Here is a 26,910-nt window from a genome sequence, read left to right on the forward strand (position 1 = left end):
CCAGGCATTGCAATGTCATCAGTGGAGCTGCTGCCTGAACAAACCCCTTTCAATAGCAGGGCTCAATGTTCTTGATTTACCTTCTAAGGCACGACTGCTACTGGATAGCCTAAGATAAGGTGATCATCTTGCGTCCAAAGGCAGCTTTCCTTCATCTCCTATTCCACATGGGTATCAGAAGAGATCATATTCTTCAGATGGTCAGACATTAGTGCTGATAGAAGCCTGCATTGCTGGGTGGAGAAGATGGTAACTTGGGGCAACCTCAATTCCATCCCGCTCCTGCAGAGGTAATTGGGTTTGTTGGTCTGTTCTCTCTCTAAGTAATTGATGCTTTCATTAGATCTGTAACAGTGCTATACATTCCTATCAAAGGCTAATTGATGCCCACCTCTCTTGCCTTCAAAAGCTCTTACAAGGATTTTTCCACCACTAGTTCTGCTGCCTCCAATTCCCAATTTCTTCTTGCTGTGCTGAACCATCTGAACTGCTACTGTTGAGGTCACTGCCATATTCTCTTATGGAACCTTGTTAGGAAGAGTACTGAAACCTACTGGAATTAAGGAGATGCTCATCAGAGAATCTCCCTCTAAAGTAATTTGAGAGGAGAGTCTTAGGCCATAATTCAAGCCCTTAAACCTGTATAATTTCATGTTCTACCTAAAGTAAGTAGCCCATTTCCAGAATTTTTTGTAAAGCCACTCTCTAACCACAATTTTCTGGAAATGGGTTTTATTGTTTCCTTGAAGGCTTAAAAGTCATCAGTGCGAAGACTATGTAGTCAGATAGCAGGTTGTGTTAAAGTTGGTAATAATGCAGTAATTTAGGATTCCCGTGTATTAGATTTGTTGTAATTAAAGTCGAGCCTTCTCCAGCACATCCTGCTGGTTCAATTTTCTTTGTGCTTATGTGAGTGCATACAAGGAATTGCCTTGGTGTGATCAGCTCATACTCTGTCGTTCTGCTCTTTAAACACTGATGTCTAAGGTTTCCTGCAGCAGAGGAGCAAACCCTGTTTTCTTGGATTAGGCTGCCCCCCACTGCAGTGACCACTGTATCACCTGGGAATCCTGGAGCATCCCTGCTTGTCACTGCTCCAGTTCCTGGCAGCGTGGAGTTCTAATACATGGGATTCTGCAGAGCAAAGAGAATAAATAGCAGGTGTCCTCTGCCTTTTTGCCAATAGAATAGGACCAGAGTGAGATGCAGCTACACCTCTCAAATACAGAGATAACCTGTTTGGAGCCTGCCTGGGGTATTTACTTGCCTCTTTTTTCAGGTGCATGGAATTTTTCCCCAAAGCCAAAGCTGTTCTTTAGGCATTAAATTATCTTTGCTGGAGAGCATGTATTCTGAATTTCCTCATTCCCATTAGCAGTATATTCTGCCACCTGTTCTGAGTGCCTACTTCTTAGGTCACATTAGGGTTTAGTTATTCTAAGGTGGAAGGATGCAAAGCAATACTTCCTTCCACCCCCATGCAGAAGAAAGTAAATTTCATAATCTAAGAGTCTGCTTAGAAGTCAGGTTTTTTTTTTTTTAATTTTTTTTTAACACCAGTTAAGTGATTTTATGTTAAATAAACATGATTTAAGGAGCTCTTGTCAAGCTGAAATCTTGTGATTTTTCTTACCTTTGCCGTTAACATTCCCATTCTCCCTTAAGCCATTGGTAGTAATGAACCATAGTCTGAGAAACTGCTGTGTTGGATTCCATGATGTATGAGAACTACTCTCCAGAATTTCTCTCATTCAATGAGGAATAAAATCATAGTTCATTAACAGGGCAATCTGTGAATAAAAGAGGTGTGCCCTGACCTCCAGAAAAGTAGCCTTTCTCTGTGATGACCAACGTATACAGTGCACAAACACGAATAATAGAGGATCTCTTCCCTCAAAATATTGTGCAGACATCTGGTTTTGCAGGAGGCTCTCAGCATCTGACAGCATCTTACCATAAGAGACTCTTTTAAAGGGCATGACTAACCTTGCACAGGAATTCCTCACCTTACTGGAATATCAGTGGGAAACTGTAAATGACCAGCTCTTATTTAGAAGTAGAAGTTAAACAAGTTCTGCTCTTGGTTGAGCAATCCAGGCTCTTGAACCAGTGGTGGGGAAGGTGGTGGACAGATATGCAGGCAAAATGGACAGAAATAATGGAAATTGGAGCCCCAGGGTCAGCAGGATGTTTAGGCTGACTGAAAGGGAAGGTGGGAAGGAAAGCATGCACTGAGAACAAAATCCCAGAGCAAACCCCCAGAGGGACTGGGGCATCTCCAAGGCCATTCAATAACACTGATATCACAGCTGGGCAGATTCTCACTCAGTTATTTTTACCCTGGGTTTATCTATTAAGGCCCACCTTTGACCAGAACAGAAAAATGATGCTCTCTGAAACGTAGAGGGTTAGTACATCACATTTAGTTCTTGCATCCTTTTACACCTGTCACAAAGCTGAAGATCAAAAGCAGCATTGTGGCTTCCCCAGGCAATAGTGGTTCTGCACCTGCACACTGAGCAGCCTGGGCAAATGTTCCTCTCCCTCAAGGCTCAGGGCTCATGTGCCCTCCTGATGCCTGTGTTTAGAACACATTTTGTTGAAATTAATTGAATACACAAAAGCAAAAAGAGCTGAAAAAATGTTAAAAAATTTATGAATACTGGTGAATGATCAGAGCACACAAAACCTTAGACACCTTCCATCTTATCTTACATATGAGCCTCCTTTGATCTTCTTCCTCTCAGTCTGTTACATGGCTTTCTTGTGCTATTATAATTGTTCTGCTGACACTGTAGCAGAATGAAAGAACCAGTTGAAGTCCAGCCAAGAGGTGGCAACTTGCAAAAATTTGAACATCAATTTAATTTTATATAAAACTAATAATTTTTTTTAAGTCTGTGTAACAATTCATTTAAGTTAAACAGTTATACAGTTTAAGACAATTGAACCTTGCACAGTGTTTTAGCAAATAACAGTTTGCATCACTGTCTCTATGTATTTATGACTAAATGAAAAGGTACAGTTTAAAAATATATCCTTTTTAAGGAGGAGATTATTGTCCAGTTTAGTGTAGTAGTTTTAAAATTTAATGTAATTTATAATTTGGTTAGTTAAAAGAATAGTCTGAAAGCTACTACTTACTAAAATATTATAAATCAAGGTGGTAGTTTTATGACTGCTGCATAAAAAATGTAGGACTGAAACTTATTTGTACACAGCAGAAGAGTTCATATGAGGACTAAAAGAACTAGCATCCCTTGCTCCATACTTTCTTCTATTTTAACTTAAGAGAAAGTTGTTTCATCTTCTTTTAGGATCTTGAAGACATGGTGGGCTATGGGCACTAATTTTAGAAAACATTACCTTAATTTAAAGAAAAAAAGAGGAAAGATTGTGGGCTTATATGAGAAGTGTGATCCTAGTAATCCATTTAGCACACTAGGAAGTGTGACTTGTTAACATCCGGCCTAATTCCCAAAGGAACATTTAGCTGGATGCTGAGGGAGTATGAGATGATAGCTTTCACAGTCAGTGGTGTTTCCTCTTCTCCCACAGGCTCTGGGAGCTGCTCAGAATGAGGTTGTGTGACAGTTTCCAGTCTATGTCCCTCTTCATTTGTGTAGAAAATGTTAAAATTTTGATGAGTTAATAAACACAGCACCTGTACATTAGATCACAATCAATACCGAGAGAAAAAAAGCCTTAAAAAAATATTCCTAGAGCGGAAGTTGAAGGCTTCAGTTTGGAGTAAACTGTATTCTTCACTGACTGGGGAGACGTGGCCCCTTTCCCTAGGGTAGATCTAGGGCGGTCTCTGCTCCTCTGACCAGTGTTTTCCTCCTGGTGGTGGTGTGCCTGTGCAGAAACACACAGTGCTGTGCAGGCATCCCAGCTCAGGAGCTCAGACTGGGGCCAGGCAGTTCAGCCTCCCAGTTAGCACCTACATTAACATTTCAGCTTGGGGAAGAGGGGTGTTTTCCAATGGAATTTCTGGATTATCCCCTTTCATTGTGCTTCAGTTCCCATGGCAGGGTAAATGTCAGTCAGCAGAGGAGTGTGGAGAACTGTAGTTGAGTTCACAGTGATTATCCTGTTTGCTGATACTGCTCCCATGGTCGGCCACAGGGATGGGACATTGTGGCAGGATTATCTGAATGCCCAGGGTGTGTGTCATGGCCCGGGGGGAGCTTGGCAGGGAATGTGTGCACCCCTTACTGCAGTGGGATCACACTCCTTAGTGCTTGCCTGATGTCAGACTGTCCCTTGGCACCTAAAGGTCTTCACAGGAAGAGGTGAGAAAAATTCCCTGAGGGTTTGAGGGTCCAGCAGACAGGCTGGGAAAGTCTTCTAGTGTACTTGGGAAACTCAGCAGCAAGGAAACATGCTGAAGATGTTTTATTTTGAGGAGAGGATTTTAATTAATTGCACAATTACAGTATTGTTATGAACAGCTGAAGGGTCCTCTTGAGCCTTACCAGGTTCCTGAAGAAAGAGTCTCAGAAGTAGTTTCTGTTAAATACCATAGGAAATGCTGCAATCACAGAAAGTTTAGCTTTCACATTAAAATACAGAGATGTCCTGATTTGCAAGTTGACTCTGCATACTTTTATGTCTGCACTGCCAAGCACACCGACTGCAGCTCTGTGGGCTTTGCTCTTTTAGTGTGTGGGGAGGGGGCACACACTCACACACCTGGAAAGGCACATACATTTTCTCCTACAGCCTTAGATACCCATTTAAAATCTTGTAAGGGGCCAATATATAATGTGATTATGCAGTCACCTAAATTGCTACACAATTATGGTTCATTTTGAATATGCCATATAATAGTGCTTCAGAATCTGAGCTTTCATTGCAGAAGTAATTAAGCTTCTACTCCTTATGGTTACAAAGATAACCTTCAAAATGTCATATGAACCTGAGCAGTTGCCTTGATTTCTGTCTGCATCTGCAGGCAGCTTGAAACAGTAGCTTCAAGAAAAGGATACTGTGTGCTGCCTCCTTCACCTGGGTGCTGCCTCCCAGGGAGCCCAACAAAGCATTGTTGTTAACTATTTCCCAGCTGAGAGATTTAGCAGAAACAGCCAACCAAAGAGCTTCACTGATCTTTTTGGAGATCATTAAAAGAGAATTAAATAGAGGTTCTGTTGGTATCATTTATGTTGTTAAGCTTATCTGTGGTAGGGAAGAACTGATGAATTGATTTGTTTGCTATTAATTTAATACCATTCTCCTTGTGTTCAAAATATTGAAGGAAGGTGCTAATACAACCTTTCCAACCCCTCTGACAAAAACATCAAGTAAGGGATAACCAGCTCTGCTATTTTTCATCCAGAAACTGCAGAAACTCCTTCCTTCTCATCAACATCTTCTGTCACACAGTTGATGAAATGATTCCAGTTTCTTTGGAATAAATTCTCCTCTCTTCCCCTGCCGTCCAACTGAGTTATGCATCCAGTAAGAAAACACATAAAATAGGTGGATTTAAAAAAGAAAAAAAAAGTGATTAAAAAATCCATATGTGAAAGAAGAGGGCATGTATCTAGGAAGAGAGTGTAAATCCAAAAAAGCTATTCTGGAAATTACTACAATGTAGCTAAAGCAAACTTTCTGTAATACGAGGGGTCTGGATACTGGCCAGAACCAAATTTGTATTTTTTAAGAGCACTATACCTTTAAATGAAAGGTACTGTACTGTTTCTTGTCCCAGTGCATGGAAGAAAGTGGAGGTTGTGACTGTGCTGCACCCTCCATGTGGTTTTTAAGGATGCTGCCTGGGAGCTGTGAGGTGGGATGTGCTGCTGGGTCAGCTCTGCTGGGACCCTGAGCAGAAGTACTGGAGATGCAAAAGCTTCTGCTTGACACTGCTGCTTGGGAAGCCTGGAGAGGACTCAGGAGAACTATTCATCTGTTTCATGACAATACTTTAATCTTACAATTAATTAAAATCTTTTCCCAGTATACAAGCCTTCCTTCATCAGCCTGACATGCCAAGCATGGAAAAGAACAAGAATTGGCAAAGAATCATACAGCTTTGTGACAGAACTCCAAACAATGCCACACTGATGATTTAGATCAGCACAGGGCTAAGCTTCTAGGTAATGCAGTGCTTAAATAACAAGGGGGAGTCACCCTTGAGAAAACCCCAGGTTGGAATTCCAAGTCTGCATGTCTATCCTGATGGGTTTAGGACAGACTCTTGTGTTAGTTGCATGAGACTTTATGGGAGGAATACAAAGAGCACTCTAGCAATGGCAACATTCCCACTATTTTACATGCTGTTGTGTGCATTTCCATCTGTGCACCATGTCCTGTTTACTGCAGGGTACACACTTCAGTTGAGCTAAATCTGAAATTCTCCTTCAATCAATAGGAAAAGCTGATGTGATAGCTTAGTCTCAGACTGACTACTTTAGACTGTCTTCCTTGTTTTAATTTAAAGAAAAATAACTTCCTCATCCTTTCCTATGTTTACATATATGCTTTGAGTGAAAATAAGGCTGCTCAAACATTCAAAAGCTGACTTCTCCTTCCTGTCAAGAATGCAGTTCTCCTTGATTTCACTTTTAGCATCACTGCTACTGGTACTTCTAATGTCAGGAAGACATACATTCCCTAGCACTGTGTGTTTCATGTGAATGAACTTCACTATGGAAAAACCTACTGAGAGACATAATAGAGATAAAATCCTGAAGCACTAAATTATGATAAATTATATTATAATTTCAGGAATTTCTTCTAGTGCTGGTAAAACTTGATTTTGATATAGATATATATAATTAAGGGGAGGAATGCCTTCTTTTAATATATTACATTTCCGTGACATGATATCATTTCACTCAATTGAAACCTCAAGTGAGCAAATAATTTTTAGTCAGTGTGTGTTGAGGAATAGTTATGTTTCCCATAGGTACTCTGTGAGCATGGAAACACCTTGGCAAATATTATAAGTATTAGTCAGACAGTAAGAGTGTTTATCACTGTTTTGGGCATTTTCTTTTTCAAAGCTGAAGCCAAAGCAGCAGCTGGGCCCGGGGGATGCTGTGGCACAGCACAGTTCCTCAGGCACACTGTGGGAGGTGGGCATGGCACCTGCTGGTCCCAGCAAGGGCAGTGTTGCCAAGCAGGACAGTGCCCCCATGATAATATTTGATTTCTCCTGAGGGCTCCCCTTTGCTGCCTGTGACGTTGGGGTGAGTGTGTGAGTGCTGAAGGGGGCCCTGTGGCTGAGGCTGCCCTGGGTCACCCAGAGCTGTCACTGGGGATGAACCTGGCTTGCTGTGTGGCTTCCCCTGCTCAGTTCACCTGTGCCTGCTTCACTTCCCCCCTGCAGCACCAGAACACTCAGAACACTTCTTGCTTTCTCTTGTGAAGTGCTTTGGCATCCGTGGCCATGAAGCACTTCCCAGTTTTTTTCTCTTAAGACACACCTCCTTTGTGTAAGAAACATGTATCTGGATGGCATGTGGGGAATGCTGAGAGGGAGAAGCAGGGAGATGGAAGAAGTGCAGAGAGAAACTAAGTGTGAGACAGGTAGAATTGGTGAGATGCTGTGGTGCTTATGGATGAGTGAATTATTCCATCTCTGAACCAATGTCACATTGCTGAAATACAATTTCATTAGATTATCTTTGGCCCACAAGAAACATCCAGTGTTTTGCAGTTTGCTTGATCAGACTTCACTGTTTAATGTGTTTTTCAGATTCTTTGATAGGTTTTGCTTCATTGAATCAACTCCAGCAGTTTTCACTTCTCCCCTCTCATCACTCTCTGAAATATAATAAATATTGCTTTCCAGCAATAAAGTAATGTAAATGTTTGGGGGATAAAAATATGTAAAATAAATTCTGCCATGCCAGATAACCATAATTTCATTAACCACTTATGCTGTATCTTAGAATCTGTTATACTGTTACAGCACTTTACAAACTCTGAAATGAAGGAGTTAAAACCAGTACTTTACAGACTGGAAGGTTGGGTAGGGTTAAGGGATTTGCTGAAGATCCCTGCTCTAAACACTGTTTTTCTGAATATCAGAAAATTTATATCTTTCTCTTTTCTTCAGTGGTGGATCTGAATGTTCTTTTATAGACCACATCACCAAAGCATCAAATTGTTTCTCTATTTCAGTGAATAAATGTTGAGATCTGTGATGGTTAGAGATTATATAGAAAAATAGAGAATTTATGTCATTATAGCAGTTATTTTCATTTGGCAAACTAGAAACATTTAACATTTAACATAGAGGTAGAAAGATTTCACAGAGACCATCAGCCTCTGGATTAGCAGTGCTTTTTGCAGTTTCAGTTCAAGCATGAAATAAATCTTGATCTGTTTTATAACATCAACCTAGTTCCTTGGGCAGATATTTTTTCCTTTGGAGACATTTAGCTCAAAAGTAATATTATTCTCAGTTGCTTCAACAATGGAAGCACAGGGAGAGTAAAACCTCTGATTGTAGCAGTGCATTTCCCAATAAATTCTCGAGTACTGTATTGTAAACATATGTGCTTTGCTTCAGGGATATAATACAGCTAAGCTATTGAATTTAAAAGCATGTTAATGAGGGTATATATTCTGGGTATTATCAAATTTTCCAACAAAAAACTTCTACTTTCTGTTGCTCGTTGTCATCTGTTTGTGAACTTGATTCTTTCGCACAAGTCTTATTTTCACGTCAGTAGTCCAAAAGGCTTGTATGATGTGGGAGTTTTTTCAGTAACTGATGCCTTAGAGTTATCCTTGAAAATTTCTTGCCATGCTACTGGACTTTGCCATGATCTATATTTGATAGGAGATAGAAAGCACTAGCATAAAACAACTGCTTACTGTATTCATCCAAGGAAAGCTTAGAAAACATAGAAAAAAATCCCAATTAACAAGATACTTCTGTTCTACAGTTTCATTCTCTATTACTTGCCTGGCAGCTCACTAAAAATCTTACTGACTTTCCAGCAACATTGACAGATCAGTACGAAGGAAAAAAAACCCCATTATGCTAAATTTTCATTGGAGGTGAAAGTAAAAGCTTAACACTGATCGATGTGCATCCCTTTCCCTCCTGGAACAGGGGAGGTACTTTATAAACTCTGCATCCATCCTGAAGTCTCCACATAGCAAAGAGAATTTTCAGATGGACCCACCTAAGACAGAGCAGAGCAGCTTCACCCCTGTGAGCAGGCAGGGGTGTGGGGGAGCTGCAGGCAGTGCAGAGCAGCTTTGGAAGCCACAGGTGAGTTTGGGCTGAAGCTGCAGGAGCAGAGTCCACACTGCAGCCTGCCCTTCTCACTGCCAGAGCTGCAGCCACTGCAGCCTGGGGCTGCTGGGACATCACCAGGGTGAGCTGGGGAGCACTGCCTGTGCTCTAGCAGGTTAATTAGTCTGAACTGTGCATTTCATCACGATTGTGTGTCGTGGAAAGTCAGGGTGTCTGTGGATGGTACGCAGAGGAGGAAGGCAGGTTAATGTTGTGAGACAACTTCATTGCCCTTCATGAGTTTGTGAGTACAGTGAAGTGAATTTTCTTCATCAGCAGGAATTTACCTTTGCTTGTCATCACCATCATCCTGTTTGAGTGACTTGGATCTGGGACACTTCCTCGAGCCATAGAATGGTTTAGGTTGGAAGGGACCTTAAGGGTGATCTCGTTCCACCCCCCTGACATGAGCAGGGACACCTCCCACTAGAAGTGCCTTCCACTTTCTCAGAGAAGTTTGATTATTTGTTAGTGACTTACTGAGGCTGCAGACTGAGCTTTGTGTGAACAAAGCATAGCCACTAAGTTCTGGCTTTCAGGTGCACTGTTTGTGGGGATCTTTTTCCTTCATTTCAAGAGAAGCAGAAAGAGGGTCAAGGCAGAAACTGTCTCTGTTCTCCTGCTTTTTTCCCCCCTCTTTCACAAAAACCCCAAGATAACACTGACTTGCCCAACTATAATTAAATTCTTGATTCAGAAAGATACATTAAATTATTCTCTGTAGTAGCAGCACAATGGCATCTTTCATTTATTAGGAGACCCTTAAAATAAGGGATTGTAGCTCTTCTGTCAGAAAGCTTCCTCTGTTTTCATGAGCTTCTACTGCAAATGTGTGTTATAGTAATCCATAAACTGTAAGTATCCACTTGTGGGCCATTATATTGTTTGCTCTTCTTCACAAATGTCATAAATGGGTGTATACTTTGATAGGTTTAAGTGACAAAAAATATCTTCATAGGGTACAGTACAGCGACATCGTTGTAATTAAACTTGTCTAAGATTAGGCCAAAGGCATCAGAGGATTTATGTCTGGTGTTTTGCATCTCTTTTTAAGTTATTTTATTAACATAGGGTGTCTTTAATTATGCAGAACTGCAAACTGCATTATTGATATTCTATAAACATTAACTACTAGTGTCTCTAATGAAGCAGGAAGAAAACATGCTTTCCTGTTATTTGTCAGCACTTGCAAAGCTCCAAGTATTTCAGATGCTGTCTTTACATTGCATAAAGTAGAAAGGATCTGAGACATATGATCTACCAGCTCAGTATTTATACTTGGCAAAATATGTGTACAGACACACAGACACAGATATAAACATGCATCTACACAGATATGAACATGCATCTCTCTCTCTCCACACATACACACACCCTATACATGGATGTACATACACACACACACATATATGGATTCCATTCCCAGCAGTGGATGCTACATGTTTGAACCTTCAGAATTTTTGACTGTGCTTTTTTTCATTTATAAAGCCATAATATATGGAGAGCAGAAGGATAAGAACCCAGATTATAGTAGGTACTGTGAAATAATTGTTATGCAAATAGAAGTGTATGTCAGAGAGAAAACAGTGGTTTACCCAAATGAATTCACAATTCCAAGCCATTTCCTCTGTGATGAATTCAAATATATTCAGACTGCCTGCACTGAAATGTTCAGCCCTAACTCGTGTAGTTAGAGGGTAGTCATGGTCTATGTAGGGAAGAGCTGGAGAAGCCATATAAGAAAATCTTATATCTTCCTAAATAAACAAAAGCAGATGTTATATCCTAGATAGATGATTCCTAATTGGATGGTTTGCTTAGTTAAATTGACATTGTAAGGAGACACATTGAGCCCCAAACTTCTGGCAGAAGGAGTGAGTATTACCAAGACTGTAGAAAAAAGTTTCAGAACTGTTTCCGACTTGCAATTTCCTACCCTGTTTATTAATTTAATACCTGTTAAGCAGTTTAGAACTTAGAAGTCAAAAAAGACTTCTAAATAATTTCTGGACAATTTACAGTTGCACTTCCAACCTTACTCAGTTGTCCAGGGGCACAATGTTGAGAACCAGTTTTGCTATGCTGACTTTCTCTGAAAGGAAAATAATCTAAAAAAAAAAAGAAAGAGACTTCTGCAGTAACAGGGAACTCTGGCAGAATACTGTGGCCCATGTCTCTCTTGAACATTTATGTTTACATCTTAACATCTGAAATTGTCATCCAGCTTCTGAAAAATTTAGAAAAAAAGGCCCAGATTGCAATACACACAAAATGAACACGGACAGACACTTTCAGCTAAGTAGTGATGCACTTTGAAAGTTGTCTACAGGTTTTTGTCCTTGGAACAAATACACTTTGGGCCTTTTAGGAATTTGCATAATATTGTGCCAATGGGGAGCTAAAGAATACTGCAGAACACAGGGGGTGGAAATTTCTAAGGACTTTGACTAATAAGAAGCAAATTATCTTGCACAGATTTGTGTTTGTTCATTCCCCATGGATGGCAAAGGGCAGGGACAATTTGGATGTGGAGGTGAATGTTTCTCACTGGTAGGGCTGGATCCTCCCTCTGTGGGGCAGTTCTGGCACTGGGCAGGAAGCAACTTCCTCTTTTGGGCTCTGCTTTATCTTTTTGACTTCTCAGTGGAAATCCTCAGTGTAGGTGATGAGTGACTTGTTGCTGAGCCCCAGTGCCAGTGTAAGGGCACAGACAGTGAGCTGAGTGTGCAGCACCAGCCAGCAGCAGGGGTGGGGACAAGGAATATACCTGCATGGAAAGACTTACAAAGCTATGGACAGAAAAGAGATTTTTGAGGTGAAGTATGATGTGGGCAGAAGAACAAACATGCATAAACAAGCCAGGAGCAGGTGGAAAGTAAGAGGTTTTTAGTAATCAGATGTGTAACAAATAGCATGAAGTACAGCAGGGGGGTAAGAAATTGAACTGCTTTCAAGAGGGAGCAAAGGAGAAATTTTATGGAAGGGATGATGTGACTACAGGGAGATAAACCTAGAAGTTTCCTTTGCCATGCTTCATTTTAACATTTTAAATTGTTTTTTTAAGTGTTATTGAAACTCAAGGATAATGAAAATGGAACATGTAGTTAAGAGGGAGAGCAAGCAGAACATATTAGCTGCAGAAGGACACTAAAGATGCTGGTGAAACAGGACAGATATCCCAATTCTATAAAACATACTTTTAAGACATGAGATTTAAATAGACCTTTGGTTTGTTGAGAATGGCAATCATATAATAGCCGAGTGTCATCTTGTAGATGAATGAAAGCTTTTCATTGGAGTGGACAGAGATTATAAGGCTTTTTAAAAAACATTTCTTCACAGTGATGAATTTAGTTCACTTACGGTGTTTGACCACATGCACTTTTCCATTATTTATAAAGTTAAGGTTTTTCAGCATGCTCTTTGATTACTGACACAAAATGCTGCAGGCCTCCATATGATAGATAATGATAACTACTACAATTTTTAAAAGAAGGAAAGACAGAATATCAAAAAAGAAGCTAAAAATAACTTGATTGACTACATTGCATTTAGAAGAACAGGGAAATTAAGAATTTTTGAAATGTGAGATCAATCGTGTTAAGATTATTTTTTAAAAAGTAGGTGGTTGTAATAACAGACCCAGCCCAGTGTCCTGTTGTGTCAGTGTAAATGCCAACATCAGTGTGGTGACATTGCTCAGCTAAAGTGCCACATGGTAAGGCCGTATAGCAGGGGCTTAATTGCAGCATTTATGCTCTTAGATTCTTAGATTCTGGGTAAAGCTCGAGCACAGCAGGAAAACTGAGAATGCCTTTGAAGAGAAGCCTCCCTGGGACCTGTTCCTAATCAATAGAGGAAGTTGCATGAGGATCCCACACTCATTTAATGACCTCAAAATCTAAGGGAAGAGTAGAGAAGTCTGACCTCTTTGTTCCTGCATATTGTGACAGAAAGATCTTTGGGAGGCATACAGCTCCTTTTCCTATGGAATGATCTTAAAAATAGTATAGATGTGGTACCATCAGCTGTATTCCCCAGAAGGAAAAGAAACATAAGGAAGGTATCAGTCCTTAAATGTGTTAAACAACCTCTGAGACATTACCTTGGGGTAAATTGTGTCTTAAAATTTCAATATACTTTATTTGGGGCCTGGCTAAAATAGTCTTACCTATGCCTGGCCAGTGCAATGTTTTCATTATATACCCTGACTATGTTAAAATTAATCTGTTGCTTTTATTTCATATCTCTCAAATGGGACAGGGTAGGAGAACCTGTGATCACAGTTCATTGGGGGTGGTGGCTCTTAGGCAGAGATCAGTGGGGATGTTTGGCTGATCCCCACTGGCTTCACATGAAGGCATCTGAAAATTAATTGCCAGTAAGCTGACTGCAACTTCAAAAGTATTTAAAATAGCCTACACAGGCATATTGGAGGGTTGATTTCTGTAGATATCATTTCAAGCCAGACTGAGAGTAAGCTTTAAATAGAATTAACAATCCTTACCTAAAGTCCTGGTTTAGCTGAGATGTGGGGTTCAGCCCCAGCAGTTCATGCCTGACTTTGTGTACTGAGAGCTGGTGTAACCAAACCCTGGCAGAGCTGGGTGATGTCCCTGCTGTGTGGCACTGACTGAGGGCTGGCTCCTCCTGCCCTGTGTCTTCACAGAACAGGGTCCCAGAGTCACTTAAAGTGAAGGGCTTGTTCACATGAAAATAAATGCTGTCGGTATCCACAGTCCTTTGGCCCTGGAGCTTTCAAGCAGAAACTTAGAAAGGAGCACAAAAACTGGCTGAGGAGCCTGCAGTCTGTCAATGAACTGCTGAGGGATGCAACAAGACAACAGAATCAAATCTCAGGTGTCTTTGCAATGACACACCAAGCCTGCAGAATTCAAAATGGCTTAGCTTGCTGAAAGCCATGGCCAAAACATGTTTTCTTTTAGCTGCAAATATTTGGAAGATTTTAAAACTAGTTTTTTAAAATGTAGTTCCCTGTTATCCAGAAAAAAAGACTTCTGTGACCCAAATATTTTCAGTATAGAGCTTGAACTGAAAAAACTCAACCAAGATGTCATCTTGAATTTCATACCAGTGCCTGAATCTGTGGGAAAGATATGACACCTATGCTATATTAATTAAACCCCAAGTTCCCTGTTTCTGATTTTGTAAGAAACTTTCAAGAAGTCCCTTAAAAGGATTTGCAATATTGCATAGTTCCAGTGTAGTGTCACATACTGACTGTGTTAGAGAAAAGACAGTCTGGCTGGCAAATTAGAGGTAATAACAGCCAATCTCAAATACACCAGTCATTATGTTTATTATATAGTCAGATTACACACACTAGTTCCTGGTTTTCTTCTTCCTTGCTCTGTTCATGCTGTCTCAGGGAAGGGGTGTTTGATTACATGCTTGTGCTGTGTATTTTACTCTCTGTAGGTGCACATATTAAAATGTTTTTCTCATACTTTCTAGTGCTGCATTTTCAGTTGGTTTTATCCCTCTTGCATGCCTTACATGCCAGAAGTACTTCTGTAATTGCCATATCACAGGGTACACTTTTATGTAGACTGACTAATTGGTAAATGCTGCTTTTTCTGCTACTGTTTATTCTCTGTAGTGTCATTTATGCCATTCAGTATTTGATTGTATATGGTATTAACAGTAATTTCTGGAGGTTTAGAAGTAATGACTTGCTGATTGTCCTTCAGAAAACAGTTTCCAAAGCAATATTTTTTCTTCCACAAGCCTGTGTTACTATACTGATTAATTAATTTTTTCGTCTGTATCAAAAGTGTGTATCTTTATTGGGCTTTCATAAATATTTTGCCACATTCATTTAATATAGAGCAAAAATACCTCTAAAGGGCAATAATAGCACTTTCTTTTTGGTTAAGAAAGATGTTCTGTGTGTGCATAATCTTATGCAGATGTGTCCATGGTAAATACCCCCGCTGACATTCTTTGAAAATGGCCAGAACCATATATTTAGACACACAGCAGACAGATTTAAATTACAGAATGGTATTTTTCATAACTTCTACTTGCGTCTTCTTCTGAATATACTAAGTAAAGTTTTCATTTCAGAGACAGGAATGTCTGGTTTCTGCTAATCCCACAACTTTGCCATATTCCAAGCCTGCAGAATAACCACAAACAGGGACTCATTTGCTCGTAGCTTGAAGGGGAGGCCCCAAGTGAATTTATTCCCTTTCTCAGTTTTTCCTTTGCATTCCCAGGGAAATGTCATACAAGCTGTCTGGAATTGGTTACTGAGGGAGATAGTCTTTAAAGCAATTTCTCATCAGCCTTTCTGTTCTATAGGGAAATAAAAGGGAATTCTGCTAAACAGTGAGTCAGAATTCAAGGCAGATATTGATATGATTCTTAATAACAAACAAATATCAAATGATCATGAAAAGCATTACTGGCTCTATGTGCTTGCAACATTAATAAGAAGAATTTTTTCCTTCAAGTTTTTATATGTAAAATATAAATAGATTTGTAAGTGTTGACAGGATCAAAACTGAATATGGTTGTGCTGTTTGAACATATTGGTATTTCTAGATAGCAGGGTACTAGAGGAGTGTTTGGATGCATGATTTTAGGTGATATGTCTGGTTCTTTCTGTCATTTATCAGCTAGGTGGTTGGTTTTTTGTGGGTTTTTGTTTGTTTGTGTTTTTTAATGTCAATAAAGTGTTTAGTTTATTGAGATTTCATTGATATGAAAAAATTAACCTATTTAGGCTGTGATTACGTACAGTGTGTTGCTGAAACAGCCCAGCTGTTTGTATGAGTAAGCACTGCCATGAAGAGGTTCATGCACTTGTAGTTCATTTTCATTTAGAGCAGGTAAAAAGGCACACCAGTAAGATGGACAAAAACAAGCATTTAACTGTAAGGGAGAATAGAAGTGTCCCCAGGCTCAGTGTTAGAGGGAGCAGCACTGGCCAGGGGCTGTGTGTCCAGGGAACTGGGAGAGCAGTGTTGGAGTCCCAGGGAGGGGGAATGGCAGTGCAGCTCACCCCACAATGCTGAGGGGCTGTTCTGTGTGCTGGGCTGCTCTGTCCAGGGCTTGAAGGAAGGGATGAGACCTCGGAGGTTACCTTGGGAGTGCCAGTAAATGAGAGAGGAGAGTGCAGTGGCTGAGGTCTGCACAGGGTGTACAGACAAGAACCAGCTGGGGATAGGCAAAGGGAGAGGGGGACAGTGCTCTAGACCCTGCCCCAGAAGTGTTAACTGTGCCCCAGGTGATGAGCATGAGGCTTTTCTGGGCTGCTGAAAATGGAGGCAGGAGTGCCCCAGCTGGTTTTGTGCACACCCTCTGGGATTTGCCCTTGGGCTGGTTCCCTGCACCTGCTGTGCTGGGCTCTCCTCTCCCTGTGACCCCAGGAGGGCAGTTCAGAGGCCCTGCAGCTGATCCGTGTGAGGGGCCTTGCAAAGCCAAGTGTGTCCTGTTGTACTGGCTCAGCTCCCAAACTGCTCTCTGGAGGCAGAGAATGGTGCCTATGCTGGAGCCTCAGGGAACCCAGAACTTCACAAGTAGCAAGGTGAGTAGCCTATAACCTCACATTTAAAGTTTTCTTTATGAGATTTTATGATTAAAAAAAAAGGGAAAATACAGGTTATATATTTGGCAAGTTTCGAAACACTGAATCTGCATTTACCTTAGCAAGGCCTCAGGACATGCAACTCTTGTTTCACTGCCTTGTTTTGTTCAATCCCTGGTGAAAAGAGCCTTAATATTTGACCCAACACAGTGCAGTGTGTTTGTGTCCCTCAGCATTCTCAGTCATTTTGTCTTGGGCAGGCAGTGCCTGTGGAAGGCAGTGAGTTCTCTCTTAGCAGGAATGCCAATGTCCTTCCCTAGAGCTCCCTCTGAGGGCCCAGGCGTTTGGGGCCACTGCCTGTGGGGGTGGAGGAGGCAGTGAGGGTGTCCTGACCAACACTCCACCAGCCTTTTGTCCTTCTACCTTCACAGGACAAGTGTGGCACGAAGGATTACAGAGTCAGTGGCCAGTTCCTGTTTAAATACCAAATGTATTTAGGGTCAGTCCCATGGTGATGGGGATCAGTCTCCTGCTAATGCTTCACCTGGCTCAGTGAGCACATAGAAATATGGACTATCATAGAAATAGTGTTTAAAACAAAAGTAACTTTTAAGAGAAAATGAAAATTACAGGTTAAGGAAGCATTACATAGACATGAGAGGCAATGCAGACAAGCAGTGAAGGATTTTAGTAGTTACAGTGCAAGATGTAGGCTTATTTTTTAAATAATCAGAGGATTTAAGGAGTGAAATACTGTCCCTTTTTAGGGACTGTGCATCTCCTGCTGTGGATTGGTGGGCATTATTCATAGCAAGTCAGGGTAGTGTTTGTGTGATGTGCAAGTGTGACAGCTCAGGTTCCTACAGCTACTGCAGGCTCTTGTCTCCACATGCAGTGATTTGCCAGGGAGCAGCTGGCAGCTGATGCTGCTTCACTTTTATGGGTTTGATCAGACACTCATACATTCATTAAAGCTTTTCCTTGTGATTATGTTTCCATTATATTCTCAGTCCCATTCAACATGCTTTTTGCTCCTACAAACAGCCATGCCATAAAGCAAATGTTCATCAGTGTAATCTGCAACCTGGTTTTTTATTCAGCAAATGTTTCTAAATAATTAATATTTTCTTTGACACAAGAATGTACTCACTGATATTTTTGCAAAAGAAGACAAAGTCAAACCATGCTGCAGTAAATAGTACTTATTAAGACCTAGGGTGGTCTTTTCCAGAAGTGAGTTGAAGTATTCCCTACATCTCTCAGGAACTACTATGCAGGCATAGAACTTAAACAATTGTGTTTTGAGAAAAGCATCTCAATTTATAAAAAGTAGTGGCTTACAAATCTACTATGCAAGAAATGATGTATGGTAAATTTTATTTTTCCTCAGGCACATGTTGAAATTTACAGAGTTTGGAAGCTTAAGAAAATACTTGACATATGTTTCAAATGGGCTGGTTTTGTGCCTGTATATAGTTCTGTTTATTTGTCTCATGGCAAGAAAAATCTTCTACTCCATAGTGTTAGAATTAGGCCATATTGTATTTTAGATCCAGTATATCTTTTTTTCAGGAGTCTGTTCTTAAATCTCTGTTTTACACTTTCCTGTGCTCCAGTCACTGCAGGTGTAATAAGGAAATGCTGTAGCTTTCAGTTCTTACCTCCGGGACAAATAACAAGAAAACTGTGGAACAGATGGAGTGGGCTCTCTCATACATGTTAGCCATTAATGTCAAACAACAAGCTATAGAGAATGTTTCGATTACACAGGTGAAAAGAAGATAATAATATCCCCTGTTTTCAATAGTGCCTCCATTCACACAGTTTGAATTTCACTTTGTCCCCGTGCCTTACGTTACCTACTGGCTCTTATCTAGACCATGAGAAGTTCTGAGCCCACGGGAAATTCTAGACACAGTGGCTTAAAAGGAATTTAGACCATGTGATTATAGGGCTATCTACATTATATTCTTACTGGAGACCCAATATTCTCCTTCCCTACAATTCTGAGGAGGCAGCATTTCTTGCTTTGTGAGATGAAATTACCATTTCACAGCGCTGAGGGCTTGATCCTGCACAGCCCCTGGTGTGAGTTCAGTGCTGTCCCAGAGCTCAGGGAGTGCAGGGGTTCAGTTCAGCCTGGCTGTTCGGAACAGAGCAAGAGTGTGTCAGGTTATTCAGGGCCACTGCCTGTGCTTTTGGCACCTGTGCACGTAGTTTGCAGCCAACTGGATTTTAGTGTTCAATTAGTAGTGAGACAATTTTATTTTAACAATCTTGAGTATGGATTCAAAGTAACACTGTTCCAGTGCTTCTGTGGAAATTAATAACAGCCACTCTTACTGAGCAGTTCATCCCACATCTCTGAGCCTTTTCAGTTTGTTTGTTTTACACATGCAGATTTGGAAAGATGAAAATACTTTAACTGTCCTGTAGTTAAATTAGTCAAATACACGGTCCTTTGACAAGCTTTCTGACTTAGATGAAACATTACCCAGGTTCATTACCACAAGGCTTCTTGATGTTAACAAATGTGCTGAGATTCAGTAATTCTGGTGGTGATTAGATAAAGCAGGAATAGCAATTAAAGTGTATACTTAAAAGCACTTGAGAACAAATCCACTTGTACTTCTCATTTTGGATTTTGGAACACTTTGCAATATAAAGGAACCTCTTAACCTGAAGGAATTGTGATGCAGTGTTCAACATACCAGCATTTGCCTGGATAGGCTCAGACTGCCCTGGGTGAATGCAGAGCCCTGAACACAGAGCCCTGGAACAAAGCCCTGGAGAGCTCTGGAACACAGAGCCCTGGAACACAGAGCCTTGAATCCAGAGCCCTGGAACACAGAGCCCTGGAATCCAGAGCCCTGGAGAGCCCTGGAATCCAGAGCCCTGGAGAGCCCTGGAATCCAGAGCCCTGGAGAGCCCTGGAATCCAGAGCCCTGTAGAGCCCTGGAACACAGAGCCCTGGAACACAGAGCCCTGAATCCAGAGCCCTGGAATACAGAGCCCTGGAGAGCCCTGGAATACAGAGCCGTGGAGAGCTCTGGAACACAGAGCCCTGGAATACAGAGCCCTGGAATCCAGAGCCCTGGAGAGCCCTGGAACACAGAGCCCTGGAACACAGAGCCCTGAATCCAGAGCCCTGGAATACAGAGCCCTGGAGAGCCCTGGAATACAGAGCCGTGGAGAGCTCTGGAACACAGAGCCCTGGAATACAGAGCCCTGGAATCCAGAGCCCTGGAGAGCCCTGGAACACAGAGCCCTGGAACACAGAGCCCTGGAACACAGAGCCCTGGAATACAGAGCCCTGGAATACAGAGCCCTGAACACAGAGCCCTGGAATCCAGAGCCAGGGCTGCTGGAGCTGTGGGGGTTCCAGGGCTGTCAAGGGCTGCTGAGAGCCTGCCTTGGGCCTTTGTTCTTAATGAATGCCACAACAAAAAGCATTCCTGTGGGCTTTTTCTTCTTCTTCTTTTTTTTTTTTGACTAAACATGGTTAACAGTTCGTTAACATGAAAAGACCTTCCTGCTTTCTTGTGGTATTTGCTGTGAGGGGTCTTTCTCATGGTGTGTACCTAGTCCTGAAACTCTGCACCCAAAATACTGAAGAAAATGATGCCAGGGGAAAAAAAAAAGACACCATTTTTTAAGTGGTAGCTACAGATGTAAATAATATCTGCCTTTCTTTTGGAAATTCCATAAGACAGAACTTTCTTGTGTTCCAAAATGGAATGGAAGATTCAGAATACTTTGGAGTAAAGAAGGAAGGAAGAAAAAGAAACTGAGCAGCTCAGAGCATGAGAACTGAAATAACCACTCTTCCTAAGGTTCAGAATAGTCTCTCTGTACATGATTAATATGGTAGTTCTTTTTATTAAATATGAATACAGTGGCAAAAGAACATAGGGAAAATAGGCTGAAAAAAGTGGATTTTGTTTCCTTTTCCTTTTTATTATCAGTCTGTTTCTTCCTTGTGTAGATATTATAGTTAATGATCAGGTATATTTTTTGTCAAAATCAAGTAATTGTCTCTTTTAAATATCAAAACCTTGTTGTTGTTATTATTATTATTTCTTACCACTTTTGATTGTAGTTATATTATTGGGAAACTCCTGTATGACACCACCTATCACAGTACCTGCAAAAGAATTCTGTTCCTGTAGGGCAGGATACTGAAGCATCTGAGGAAATGATTTCTGAACCTGCAAAACTCATAAACTACAGAGCTGTTCTGTCCCATAGAAGATAAACTGGGTTCTCTGGAGGACTGTTGCCAACATTTCCACTTTTTGATTGATATTGGTTTCTAATAAGGGTTTTTTGTTTGGCTTTCTTTTTAAGATGCAGTAAAAAGATAAAACTTAGGAAAAGTGCAGGTGAAGCCTTTTCACTGGGTAAATGTTTACGGTCTGAGGTAATTTTATCACATCTCAGCAAAGAAAGTAACTGGAAAAAGTTGTTAGAATAATGAAATAGTGTCCTTGTAGTCAAAGTACCAAAGTTGCTAAAAGTTGATCCAGGTTGTTGGAGTGATTGCAAAGGTGTTGCAGTTCTGCCAATTGCCATCCTGAATTGAGATAAATCCTTGCATTAAGGGGAAGTTAAGTGAGGGTATATTGGACTTAAGAAAGCATATGTCAATGCAATTTTGGCCCAAGAATAATATTGAAAAGAGCCTACAAGAGACAAAATCTACCCCTACACTTCACAGATGTAAATAAAATATTTCACAGTTGTCATAACTGAACTTCTTAAAATGCTGTTATATGTAAAAGAGAAACAAAAGACATGATCAAGAGTTCACGTGGCCATGAAAGAACCCGTGTTTCAGGGTCATGCTGGTGTCAGTCAGGAATGCATTCTGTCACTTCTGTCACATGGCATGGCCCTCAATTTTATTACAAGAGAAAGAGCAAATAAGTAAATTAAACCCAGACACAGCAGATCTCAGCAAAAGCACAGTGAAATGTCTAGTTTTGGTCAGTAGTTGCCAGTTGGTGTGAGCCCATGTGCACATGGCACTGGGCAAAGGGAGGGGCTTTGGAACACATGGAAGTGGAAGAGTTCCTCATGTAGCACTTCTTAGTGTGGAACTTGGGATGGGACTTCAATGTAGGTGACATTCAAGGACAGACAAGATAAACCTGTCAAAGTTTTTTGTCTCCTACCCAGCTTTTCATTCAGTTTATTTCTACACCAGGAATTAGTCACTGAGTTGATCTGATGCTAGTCATTAGTAGTTAAAAACTCTCAAAGCAATATTCTATCAGAAACAGCAAGGACTAGAAGCTGTTCAGAAGCAATGAAGGGAAGGTGTGGCTGAACCACCACATCTCTAACACAGAACAGGAGAACAGGACAAGGGGAAGTTCCCTATTGCTTGGTTAAACCCTGTTGTTTGCAGTCATTTCAGTGTCAAAAATTTGTTTTTCCTGATTTGTTTCTCCCATGAATTTACTGTTTGGATTCAGAGCTCAACCTGTGTAAGTGTTACTTTCATGATCTGAATTAATTTCCTAAAATGAAAAGCAAAAGAAAACAACTATTTTTCCTCTGCACTGTGCTTTCATTAACTTCATGACAAAACTGCTTTTTCCCCCAGTTACCTCAGCACCATCCAGTCAGTGCCTCTCTGCATGTTCAGCATCTCAGCAAATGCAGGAAATACTTGCTCCATGCTGCTGGCAAGACCAGGAGCTGGTCCCCAGTCTCTTTGAAGCAGCAGCAACATGCAGAATGTCAATCCCTTTACAGTTCCAGGCTTGGATTGGGTTCCCTGGTGAGGCCAAACTTGCCCTGCTGCCCTGACAGTGCAGGTGTCTGAATAACAGAGAGAGGTGAGCAGAGTTTTCACTTTAAAAAGCATCTCAAGGCATTTCCCCACTCTTGCCTGTGTTTTACACAAGTTACCAAGACCTTCCTGTCTGCTGGTGGAATTCTTCAAGCATAAAAGCGGAATTTCTTCTCTCAGCTTTAGAAAATTAACAACAATTTTACTGTTCTTCTGAGTAATCCATGTAACAGGTTTGTAGCAGAGAGGACATTTTAGGGCCTTTTTCTGCCTACACAGTTGCTGTCACAGCATTGCTGCAGCCCCTGTCAGGGCTGGTAGGATCCAGTTGTGGCAACTGCTGACACTGGCTCACTGAAAGCTCTGCCATAAATCTGGTTTTAGGAACTACTGTGTTCTGATTTCCTGGCTGTGAGTGCTACTGCATGTCTGTCTGTGGCCTTTTCACATCAGATGTGCTGCTTCTAAATGTCTAAAAGAGGAGTGTTGCAGTGAGTTCACATTTCTTCTTTTAATTTATGCACATGTACATTGCTTTTCTCCTGCAGTTCTATGGCCCATTACTGCATGAGTAAACTGTGTGCAGATTTTGCAAGTCTCTGCCAGAAGATGTTTATTAGTCTCATCATTCTTATGAAAATCATCTTCCAGCAGATTCAGGCAATGTGTAAAACACGGTACGTGTGAATTGGCCATTTCACACTACACTTACAATATTAGCAGCAATAATAATACCAGGGAAGGGGCCTTAGGGAAGGGGGTAGACCTTAAGTTAATTTGGTCATGAGGCTCTGGTATGTGATCTTTGTTAAGCCCAGAGGTGTAATGAACAGTGAGGTTATTTTCAGAAGTCACTATCAATTGCTGACTGAGGTGACAAGCTGAAATATTGATGCAGAAAACAGCTTGCGGGTTTTTCCATATTTTTCCCCATTTGGGGAACGTGGTTGTACTGTGTCTTGAGGGTTGTTTTATAGAGTAAGAGACAGCTTTAAAAAAATGTTTAATGTTGCATAAACAGAGAAGCAGAATGTCCTGCTGCCTGTTTGAGTGTCTTGTAAAGCAGTGCATGTTCCTGGTGATTACCCCACGGTCCTGTGGCTGGGGTGGAAGTTTCAGGCGTGCTGATCAAATAGTTCTTATTGTAAAAGGTACAGGATATCTCTCCCCCTCTCTGCTGTGTAAGTGGTGCCAGCACTGGAGCAGCCCTGCTGTTCATCTCCCTCCCTCAGCTCCAGCTCTGCCCTTGCTCTGGTTTGCTCTCCATCTGTCCAGCTCTCGTGTGCCCTGCTCTGCCCCTGCACTGAGCACCTTCTCTGGGGCTCTGCTAGGCTCTGCTGTGAAGAAGGCTCCAGAGCTTAGGATTTCATGTTTGGGCACAAGTTTCTTGGATTTTTAAAAAATCTTTTAAGAAGTTCAGTTTTTTTTAATTTTTCATTGTCTATGAAAATTAATTGATAGATGGTAAAGCTGAAGGGATGATCAATTATGATAAATGGCCTAGTGTATCATCAGAGACTATATACCCTTGTCCAATGTATGTTTAAACAGACACCCAAGGCAATCTGAAAAAAATAAAAACCCTATCAGATTGTAAAATAGTCTAAAAAAAAATTCAGTCCAACTGTAATATTTCTAGCATTGCTTTTATCTGGGCATTTGTCTCTCTGTTAATATTCAGGGCTTAGAATGAGCCTGGAAACTCTTTCTCCAATGTTCATTGGGTCTTACACTTCCCATCTGTTCCCCCCAACCTGTAAGAGGGAACATTCCTATACTTCCAAAAAGAGGAGGTTGACTTTCATAGCTAGAGGAGATCTCTGCTTGACAGTACAAAAAATCAGTGCTGTAAAATCTGAGGTTGAAGACAGTTATCTAAATTTCACTCATATGAGCATGTCAAGAGGGAGGTCTTGTTAGTCAGGTGCTTTAGAATAATACTCCTAATTCGAAGACTTTACAAGATAAATTAAGAAAAGCACAAACACAATAATGAGTAGGTTTCAATTCCATCTAGTTAACACATTGAAAACTCTTCCTTTGTTTATAGTTGCTTGTCTTCAAGTCAGTATTTAAACTATGACATTGTTTGACTTCAAGATCTAGTTTCTTTTGTCAGAAGCTTTAGAAGCCCATATAAATATTTGCTGTTTCTTCCTCCTTCAGTTTTGTTTACAGTCCCCAAGTGCTGAACCGGTGACAGTGACACATCTTCCTTTGGAGGAGCTGGGCTTGCTTGTCCCTACATGTGTAGTTTATTCTTGTTGCAGTTCTTTCAGCACAATTTTTTTAAACCTTACTAGGGCCTGGCTTCCATAATCACCCCAATACCTTTTTGCAGGACAGACACAAATTGACAGTGCCCCCAAGTCCCCTGCAGTAGTAGACAATTCTAGGTTGGTAACTTTTCCTGCTTGCTGCTCAGCCATTTCATTCTGAACTTCCCTTAGGATATCTGCATGAAGATTAGTTTGTCTCCACGTGTTATTGCACTTACTATGTATTTCCTCTAGTAATCAACCCAAATCTGTGCATATGGCTGCTTCTGAGAGAGTGCAGAACCTCAGCTGGCTGTGTCCTGGGTGCACAACTGGAGCAGCTGAACCATCCCAGGGGCTGTAGGGAGGAAACCTGTGAGAACATGAGGACTAGAACTGTGAGACCTGGCTCAGAATGCATTTGTCCTGCACTCCAGAACCCCCTGTCTGAATGTCATGTGTACCAGCAGGGAAAGCTGGTGAAGTGAGTCAAAGAGAATGTGTCATCAATCTCATGATGAGAATGAATCAATAACCTGCACAGAACGAACAGATAAACAGCCAGTTGGTAAGTATATAGAAGGATGACTCTTTTACACCCAAAGTGAGCAGGGAGCAGCCACTCACTGGTTTTTGAGAGCCCACATATGTTTTGACTGACAGGCATAATAGAGTGGAGATGATCCTGAAGACAGACAGCAGAGCCAGCAAGGACTTTTGTATTTGAATCTCAGACTGGAATTCAAAGCAAATACTCTTGGGTCAGGTAAGGTAAAATTGCTGATCACTGGCAGTGACATTCAGGACACAGGTTTGTTTGTTAACCTTAACCTTTGCCTCCAGTGTGTCAAACACATCTTGAAATCCCAAGTAACAAGAGCAAGCAATTAGAGAAATATTCCATGGGTAAATAGAAAACTTTAATTGAAGCAAGATTAGTCTAAAATTGGGTTTTACTTGTGACCTTTCGTATCCAGTGCTATAACTAACAGTCTGATCTTGAGATAGGTAATAAATTTCTTTTTTTATAACAAATATTATCTTTTTTTTTTTTAATACATTTAATCAAAGTGTGAGTTACAAAGTTGGAATGATCTCGTCTCCAGGGAGGGAGCAAACTCTGAAATGGTTCATGGAACCACTGGAGATCTTTGCTGTCAAGGTGCTGAGGAGCACCACGAGGCTTGTGTTGTGAAACACCTGCTCTTGCAGGAGAAGAACAGGAGAGAGGCAGTTCACAGGCACAGGCACACCTCTCACATTCCCACATTAGGTGCACCCTGCTTCAGTGACTCTGTGGAGAGGTAGGTGGGCCAGTTATTGCCTCAGTGCAGAGCCTTCTGCCAAAAATAATTCAGTTGTCTAGGACTTACCTTCTGTCCCTTTCTGATGCATCTTATTTTCTATTATTCCAATGTATCAGTCTCCCTGTCTCATTGAGTCTTAAAATGAAATATTTTTATTTGACTTGATTTTATTTTTAATCTTTTACTTTCAATATTCAAATCTGATCTTAGTTTTCCTTGGGTCCATCTTTCTGCATCAGTTATTTTCTTTTCACTCTTTTTACTGGCCCTGAATAAAGGCAGTAATGTCCCCACAGCAGTCAGTTCCGAACTCCCTCTCCTGAACTTTCCTGCCCTCCCAGAGGATGCAGTTGGATCTGTCTGGGATTGTTAAGCACAGGGGCTGTACCTGGTTTGTGGCTGTCCGAGTAAGTGATGCTGAGGTGGCACTGGGAGCTCCAGCTGCCCTCCTGCTGCAGGGAGTGATGGCTCAGGCACTGAGCACCTGGTCCCACACATCACACAAAGCTGTGCACAGATGGAGTTCTGCTCCTCCTCAGGCTGCAGCAGTGTTAAGTAATCTAATTTATATACAGAGGGCTGAAGTTGCCTGTTACTGCTGTTTTATTAGACTTTGTTTTCTCAGTGGGGTCCTGCCCCATGACTGGGGATTGTGGATGTTAGAACAATGCTCTGAGTAAATAATGGGTAGGGAAACTCTTCAGACTGGTAATGCACAGCAGCCTTATTTGCAGACC

The 26,910-nt window shown here is 41.2% G+C and overlaps 2 long non-coding RNA genes across 2 annotated transcripts in view; both read left to right on the top strand.

Annotated features, from left to right (window-relative positions):
- The window catches only part of LOC127474796 (uncharacterized), a 424,738-nt gene that overhangs the window by 59,937 nt on the left and 337,891 nt on the right, over positions 1-26,910 (top strand). The window lies entirely within an intron of this gene.
- LOC127474803 (uncharacterized) overlaps positions 1-26,910 on the top strand; it is an 86,096-nt gene that overhangs the window by 1,514 nt on the left and 57,672 nt on the right. The gene's annotated exons all lie outside the window — the stretch shown is intronic.

This window comes from Manacus candei, unplaced genomic scaffold (genome assembly GCF_025592945.1).
Source record: "Manacus candei isolate 608988 ecotype Guabito, Panama unplaced genomic scaffold, ASM2559294v1 h1tg000044l, whole genome shotgun sequence".
NCBI lineage: Eukaryota > Metazoa > Chordata > Aves > Passeriformes > Pipridae > Manacus > Manacus candei.